This window comes from Pinus tabuliformis, chromosome 9 (genome assembly GCF_031772625.1).
Source record: "Pinus tabuliformis cultivar Carrire ecotype Pingquan chromosome 9, CPIR1, whole genome shotgun sequence".
Taxonomy (NCBI): Eukaryota; Viridiplantae; Streptophyta; class Pinopsida; order Pinales; family Pinaceae; genus Pinus; species Pinus tabuliformis.
The window spans coordinates 136,463,133-136,472,446 of NC_142307.1; positions in this window are offsets into that span (position 1 = coordinate 136,463,133).

The following is a 9,314-nucleotide window of genomic DNA, read 5'->3' on the forward strand; positions in this document are numbered from 1 at the left end:
GGGTAGGTAGATGGGGTTGCAGAAGCATGATTTCTTTCATATCTCTAGCCTAAGCAAAGGAAACACATGGTGGCCAGTGCAGATCTTCCTATTCAACAGTTTTGTAGCAACAAAGTGAAGCATGTCTAACTTCCCAATCATTCCCCATCAAACTCCTTGCTAACATCCCACTATCACCTTGATTCATGAGAGAAATCAAACTCATTTTTTGATCCTTGTTGCATAAAGAGCCACATTTCCTGTGTAAAAATCTTTTCATTTTGATCTACTCTCAAAACTAAGTTTGTTCCCTAAAACTTAGTGTCTATCACCTCTCATTCATATCCCCCTCCCATATTAACTACTAACTCTATTGTTACTTAACTCCCTATATTCCCCTTTCCCTACCATTATATCACTATTGTATATAAAAAGCCCCAAAGTATATATTCCCCTTTCCCTAGGCAATATAGCCTTATAACTTCAAAGGTTGGAGCGCTAAGAGATTTAACCGCAATAGGCAAAATAACGCCAAAAACAAAGTTTAAGGATTAATCCAAGATCTGCTTGATTTAACAGCCCTAACCCCACTTTGCGAACAAATGGTAATTAACACATTTTGGCTTATAAATCATCGCAAAACCCATTTTCCCCGCTTATCCAAAGTTTTTATTACAGCACGCATTCCACAAAAAACAAAGGAAAACATTATTTAAATGCCGCCGGGACCCTTCGTATCCATCCCGCACCTCCACAGTCCGTCGTCCGTTGGATCTGGGCCCTCCCATCCGATGGCTCACATCAATATCGGACCACCCCCGATGCCTGTACGTTAGCGCCCGAAATCTGTCAGAGGGTGACGTCAGGGCTCGGACACGCATCAATCCTGCGTTGTATCAGGTGGCCTCCTGCCAAAACCGCGCCCGTACCTTAAGCGGTCCGATATTACCGCTTACCGCCTTCCGCTTACCGCCCACCCAGTCGGCCCTACATCACGTCCATGTCACGTGTACGTCACTACCACCTCAGTGTCACATCACCGCTCCATCCGCCATCGCCCTGAGTTGTCTGCCACGTCCCCCATCCACGCGGACCACTCGTAGATCGCCACGTCATTACTCCGTACCTGACCCCACCCATGACGTCATGCTGACATCATTCGACAAAAGGCGCCAAAAAGCCAAATTTTCACTATTTTACCCAAAAAAAACCATTTTTTCGCGTTATTTGCATTTTTACTCACTATACTCCTGCATGAGCGAGCACGTCGTTTACCTGCCAACTTTGAAGACTAATCCTCGCTGCGGGCACCATGAATTCACCTGCATTGCCACCATTGCCCGAAGTATACCATGTATTTATCAAGTTATCCCCTCCGCGCCTGGTTTTTTCCACAATTCTTTGAGGAAACTAAGAAAAGAAAAACACAGTAAGTTCAAGAAATTTTCATGAACCACTGGTCCTCTTCCACACTGTAATTCCAATTTCACTCACAAAAGTCCCCATTGTGCCGAACTTCCACGAATTTACAGTCTGTTTGCGCATTCGCAAACTAAAACCTCTGCTAGACAAATTCACCAGGAAGGCCACCCTTAAACCCAGCATTTGCTCATTTGAATATCTCCCTAGAGCAATTCGCCTCAGTTTCTCCTCTGACTACCTTGTCCTCTCTGCAAATTGCCCTGCTCCTGCAAAATTCATAGCTCTGTGTTGCTGTGCCCAGAAAAACAAGTTCAAATATAATTCAAACTATCAATTGACCATGGAAACTCTAGTAGCATTGAACATTGCACCTTTAAATGCCCCACAAAGAGAGCTAGAGTGGCTGCCCCTGGCAGACAGAGACTACCAAATGGCAAAGGGAATCCCAGATTACAGCAAATACCACATTCATGTACTCAATGATCTCAAAGCCAAACATCTCAGTGGAAATGATATCCTAGGGATTTGGGACTCCAATTTGCCCATTTTCAATCTCCCTCAAGTCAATATCCTCCCAGATTTGATACGTCGATGTAGTGCCAACTATGACCCATGTCAGAGAGCTGTCCTCAGTCCCTCAGGCTGAGTTTTGTTCCATGTCACCCCTGAGGCCATAAATCAAATGCTCCACTTTCATACTACAAAGCCATTGACTCCTCTCTCCATGATGGATTTGATAAAGCAAGGAGGCAAGCTGTCCAGTGCCCAAATTATAAAGATCAATCAATTATTCATTCAATTACAAAAATAAGAAGGTACAACTCAAAGTCAGAAACCAGCTAGGCCCATTTATTTATAATAAAAGAGAAGAGGCATGGCAAGAAGCAGATAAGATCCTGCAATGCCTCGGGTTGCAAACCAGTTTCCTCTGGATACCCTATGATCCCAATCATTTCATTAGTCTTATAAGGGTCAAATATAAGTTGGCTAGCTATGATCATGTCAGATTGCCTCATATTGAAAAATATGCAAATCTATTAAGATGGAAAGAAGGCACCCTAGAAGAGGCAAGTACTAAAGAGGAAATAACACAAAAAGAAGCAAAGAAACTTGAGAAGGAAGCTGACTTGGAAAATTGTGGGCAGGTTTCCTCTTCTTATCATATTCAACTTGGAGCAGCTGCCTCATCCTCTACAGCCCCCCAGCAAGCAGCTCAAACTACTCCTCAGGCAGCCAGCACAAATAAAGGGAAAGAAATGGAGCAGGATCAACCGCTCCCAACAGCAGAATAGCAGAAAGAGCAGACCAAACAGCAAGAAGAAATGGCTGAGGCCCCTATATCTACAGAGCAACAGGCTCAAGAAAGTGTGCCCCCAAGGCAGGAAACAGCAGTGGATACCTCAGTGCTCCAAACCCCGTTGAATGAAGAGAGAACCAGGAAGAGGGATAGACAGCAAGAGACTCCCCTCACTACATCAAGAAGTCAACAAGGGGAGAAAAGGAAAAGATTAAATCCTTTTTCTGAAGAAGAGATGCCTATGGGACCATCCATGGGTATGGGCCCTCCTAGCATTGAAGCATCAGCCAGTTCCTTCCAACAGGAACAAGAAAGACCACTTGCAGGAGAGGTCAGCTCCTCAAGCCAGCAAAGAAGGGCAGAATCCAACATTAAGCAGCAATTTATTGATATTAAGAAAAGGAATGAGCCAGTCAGACTCCAGCTTTATAATCATTTGCTCAAGATGGCTCCCACCAACCAACAGAGGCTCATGTCAGCATATGACATTACAGAGGGGAAAATGACTATGAGCCATTTCATGCCTACAATGCTGCAGCCACAGTCAGCTGCAGATTACATACAACCAACCTGTAAGTATTTGCAAAAGACATCCACCCAATGGAACAAATAGAGCTACATAAGCAAATGGGTGAGATGGTCTACTCCACTCTTGCAGACAAAACCTTTATGGCACACAAACAGCAAAATAGTCTCCATAATACTACTGCCCAACTAGAATTAGGTCTTTGGAAGATATCATTATAGAGCTTGGGCATGACCCAAGTGATCCTAAAGCTGTGCAGGTGCTCATGAAGAAAAACGATGAAGATATAGCAACTTTGAGGAAGATGGTCAAAATTCCAGCAACCCTTCACCCCCAAACAGAAGATGTTGCTCAGCAGAGAAAGGACCAAGATGTAGCAGCCACGCTACTGACATTACATAAGAAATTGGTAGAAACAGAAGGCCGATTGATAACAACAGAGGGTGCATTATAGGTATCCCTGAAACATAAAGAAGGAGGGCAGACATCTCAGCCCCCTCAGCCAGTAATCAACCTTGAGGAGCCTCCTCAGATTATAAGTCCTCCCACAGGACAAACAGCAGAGGCAGGTCCTTCAACAGCAGCACCAGCAACAACATCAGGACAGACACCAAGCCTTGATATGCAAAATATGACGAAAGAACTTCAAGCTCTGGAAGCCCAGATGGCAGAACTAAATGAGGCCAAGGAAAAATTGGCTACACTTAATGAAAAATATGATAAATCAAAGCAAAGTGTAGCTGAAAAAACAAGAGAGGTAAAGGCTCTTGAGAAGAAAATAAAAGAACTGGAGAAAGAGCTTTCTCTTGATAAAGTTGTAGCTGAAATCAGGAAAGTCTTGTGGGCCAATATTGGTCAGTCTATAACAGATCAATGGCAATATATTGAAACCATTCATGAGCATATAGATCTCATAGGCAGGGTCCAAAAAGAAAGGCAAAGAGCAAGGGCATCTCTAGGCAATATGCCTGAGATAGCCAATAGGATGATCAATGTCCTTAATAATCGTACCAGGCCCCTAGCTGGCAGCAATGGGTATCTCTAACAGAACTGATACAATTTTATTAGTAAAGAAGGTGCTCACTCTGAGAAATCATGTGCAAACATTGGATAGAAGATGCCAGGAAATGCAGACAGAGGTGAACAAATTCATGGAGAAATTTACAGCATTGCATAACAGAGGCCTTCCCAGCTTATTAACCAGTGCATGTAGGTTACTATCTCCTGAAAACTATGCCAAGAGGGTAAATACATATGCCACCAATCATATCACTGCAGCATCAAGTACCCCAGAGCAAACAGGGCCTGCATCTGGGCAGAGCCTCTATGACAAAATAGAGAATTTTTTTTTTATCATGAATGAGATTAGACATCTATTTGAAGTGCCTCCAAATTACTACAAATATACTGAGGTAGATGAAACCTTAGGCACAATTTTGAGACATCAGTTGCCTACTCAGGAATGGTGGACAAGGATGATACAGAAATTGCTGTGAAGAAACAGATTTTTCACCAAACTTTTGTACATCAATTATAATTCATCATGTTCAGAAAATTGATATATTCACTATGACTGGAGAGGAGTAGACAGAACCAACTCAGCAAATGAATTCGGCCACTAAAGCAACACCGACAGATGCAAATGACGGGGCTGAGATTGCTGCAGCACGACAACGCAATAAAGGGCGTATTATTCAAAATCAATGCAAAGCACCCTGCAGAGCCAGTTGCCCTCAAAAGTCAAGAACTTCTGACAAATAGCAAGCAGCTGTTGTATATTCATTAAAGCAGCTTTTAATTTTGTAAGAAATATCTTTGAAAGTTGGTAAGAGTAGTTATTGTGCAATAACTCACTATTGAGATATTTCTATGATATTTTGTATATATGCACCCCCGCACAGTTTATTGGGGGTTGTTGTTACTCATTTTGTTCAAAAGAACCCGGTTGTATTTCCTCTGAAAGATTAATACAAAGGAGCTGTTGGTTTCCAAAGGAATGATTTTGGCCTGTAAATGATGTGATGAAACTATTGACTACTGCAGGATTCTCGTGTTATGGGGTGATACAATAGATGTTTTCTAACCGTATTTGTATTTCATTTCTTACTTAAACTGTTTGTGATGCATGGTGATTAATCTTGGTAGAAAGGTAAAAGACTAGTTCAGGAATTGTCCATTAAAGACACCCTAAACTCAAACCTTGATACTAAATATGTTTTCTTCAGGGTTAGCTGCAACTATGGAATTCTTAAATGCTCCTATTTGCTCTAATCATATGATAAGTCTTTTTTCAGCAATTCTCACTTGCTGTTGATTATGATTTGTCTGTTATTCTCTGTTACACTCTAAAAGAACTCTTAACTGCCTTTTACTGGTGTAATTTATACTATTTATTGTCTAAAATCAAGTTTGTATCATGAATACCCATCTGGCCCTGCAGTGAACCTCTCTTTTTCACGTATATCAAACACTTTCATTTCTGGACTCCACATGCCCAATGGATTAACTCTCTTTGATATTTGCATGTCCTTCCTTGAACAATAGTCTGCAACCAAAATTAAAACAAAAATCCCATCTCATAACTAGCCTAAGATCTTCAAAAAACAAAGTTAAAACTAAAAGAGATAGCCCTCTCTGATTACAGGTAGGCTAGAGCCTGTAATCCAAAGCTTGGTTAGTGGTTACCCCGACCGTATTCCCTCAGGAGTCAAAGGGAACAACTTGGGTGTTAACATAAATGGCGACTCCACTGGGGACCTGAATGAACTTCATAAACCCCTGTCTGATTCTTAATACTGTAGATAAAGCCTGAGTGACAGCCAGACAGCCTTAGAAACTGCCTCTGCTTTGTATTTGCAGGAGTATATAAATGCTGCCTCAGTCAATATTTATTCAGTCTTAAGTTCCATACAGTTTTGCTATACTTGATCAGTCCTTGTCAAACATCAATATCTCTTAGAAATTTTCCCAAAGAAAATCATAGAAACTGGCTCATAAGAAGAAAACTCGTCATACAAGATCTAACCCGGATCCTGATCCATTACCTAAGTTCCAAAATCCAAATTTGATTTCAAGAATCCTTAAGAAACAAAAATCAGAAGGGACTTTATCAGATTCAAGTTCTGAAGCAGGATTTCAAACTAATATTCCAACCCCTACTAAGGTTTCTCTACATCCTCATACCACAATTCCACACTCTCCTAGTTCTTCATCCACTTCACAAGGTATCCTTTCAACCCCTCCATCAACTACACATACCCCTCTCATCCCCTTTCCTCCACTTGTCCCATTCATTCTTGTTATCCCTATTGTCCCACCAAACATGGCTAATAGATATGCTCCACTACAGTTACCTGCCAATCCAGGGCCTATGCCCCAAGATTATCAAACCAAAATATCATATTTTGATGGTACTAGCTCTCATTCAGCCCTTTAACATACTAAGAAAATGCAAGATTATTTTCTTAGACTATGTTCAGAAGGGAGTTGTGAAGCTTGAAAATTATGAGATAGATGATGATGGGGTTAGAATGAAAATTTTTGTGCAAAGCCTAAGAGGAGATGTAAGGTCATGGTTCAGGTCACTCCCAGCAAACTCCATAACTGACCCTGAAGCACTGCATCAAACCTATATCAACAGATGGGAGAACAAAAAGGATCCACTCCATATTTTATCTGAATACAATACTATCAAAAGAGGTCCCCAAGAAACGGTCTTGGACTATTGTGCTCGATTCAACAATGTCTACAATGCTATTCCCCAAAATCTCAGACCCCCACCTGATCTGGCTCTATATACCTTTCCTGATGGGTTTGATTCAGATATGGCATACCAATTGAGAGAAAGAGCTCCCCGAACTTTAGCTGAGATGCAAGACATAGCAGTCAATGTAGAAACCAACCTGATAGCTAAGAGAAATAGGACCAGAACTGAAAGAAAAACTACCTTCAAAGAAGAACCTTCAAGCTAGGATTAGAAATTAGATGCAATAATCTCTATTATGCACAGATTAGGTGATAGAGTAGAATCTGTTGAGAGGAAATCGTCATGGGAAGCACCACAGAATAATCCTATCAGGAATCCCAATTTTAGAAGAAATCAAAATCCTAATGTTGGCAAGGCCAGCCCTGAACCAAAAATTAGACCTCCATTCCAAGAAAACTATGCTGAAGCATCCACTTCTAATGAGCAAATAGATGATACCCACATCAATTTGATGGGCCTAAATGATGATCACAAAGTTTTTTTGAGTCAAGAAGATCATGAGGATAATGACATCAGTCAGTTCCAAACTAGATCAGGTGAATCATTTGATTTCAAACAAGGCTATGACACAACAGTTTTTGAAGTTCATAAGCAATATAAATTGAGAAGCAGAACTATAAATGTGACACAGCCTGAGAAAACAAAGGATAGCCAGCAGCCTAAGAAGGTTGTTATCACAGAACCAATTGACAAAACTGATGCAATTACAAATGAAGTAACAGTTGAAGAAGTAACCGAAGCATTTCCCTCAAATCAACAACCAATGGTTACACCTCCTTTACAGCACAGTCCAAGCAACACTTTTCAAAAGGTGAACAAAAAGGACAAACCTCAAGATCAGATTGAGAGTCAAGAAGAAAACTTAATTAACAAAGAAAAAGTTGTTAACCAGAACACCAAGACCCAGTCTGAAAAACCTTTTGACTTAGAAGCTGAAATTGGTAAATTGAAGATAGCCATTCCTCTTTCAGAGCTAGCTAAACATAACATCTACAAACAACAAATCAAGAAATCCCTTCAATTGACCCATAATAAGGATGATGTTAATGTGTTGGATGACACCCCAGAATTGCTTTTTGGTCCAGAAGTTGATGGAAAGACAGGAGGTACTGGAATCTTACCTTTTTATGTCAGCTTGCATGTTCATGATAAGATATTACACAATGCAATGTTTGATTCAGGTGCCTCTCATAACCTTATGCCTAAGTCAGTAATGGAGAGATTGAATCCAGACATCACAAGACCATATAAGGACCTATTTTCATTTGACTCCAGCCAAGTTAAGTGTTTAGGCTTGATAAAAGGTCTATGTGTTTCCCTTGTCCAGTACCCAAACAAAACAATCTTAATGGATGTGGTAGTTACTGATATCCCACCCAAATATGGAATGTTGTTATCAAGATCATGGGGAGACAAACTCCAAGGTTCCCTACAATTGGACATGTCATATGCCACCATCTCTGTCTTTGGGCAACCAAAGAGGCTATACAGAGAATCACTCATGAAATACATGGTGAGCAGTGAAGAAAAACCTCAAAATTTCCCTATTTATGCAGTCCACTCTGACATGGATTCCTTCATTCTATTCAATGATGATATAAGTCCAATATGTGGAGACAAATCTGTCCTACTTGAACAAGATTTGCATATGAATGAGCAATCAAGTTCCCAAGAAATCCAGGTTGGGAAATCAATTGATGAGACTGTCCTAGAAGACAAACCAGATGAAAAACAAGATCTCCAGCTTATAACCCCAAGTCATAAAGAAGATGTTAATTCTCCCCTAAATCAGGAAATCCTTTGGTTTCTTGAGTTTGATGGATCATTCAATAAATTAGGGGCAGGATCTGGGATGTGGATTCATAACAAACAAAGCAATCATGCAGAAGGTTGAGCCTATAGGCTTAATTTTAGATGTACAAATAATATGGCAGAGTATGAGGCTCTTCTGCTAGGCCTCAAATTGGTAAGATCCTTACAGGCCACAAAAGTTTCAATCCTGGGAGACTCAGACCTCATTATTCAACAAGTGAAAGGCAATTTTGTCACCAATGAAAAAAGAATAAGATCATACAGGTCTGCTGTTATTGAACTACTCAAAGCTTTCACTGAATTTCAAATGACCAAAATATCTAGGACCCACAACCTTCATGCACATAGTTTAGCTACATTTGCCAGTACATGCAAATTGCCTTTTGAACCCAACCATTGTTTTACAGCTGAGATAAAACACCGACCTTCCATCCCAAAAAATATTAAAGACAGACAAGTATTTGAGGATGACACACAGATAAATAGTTTCCTGACCTTGCAGCATGAATTTT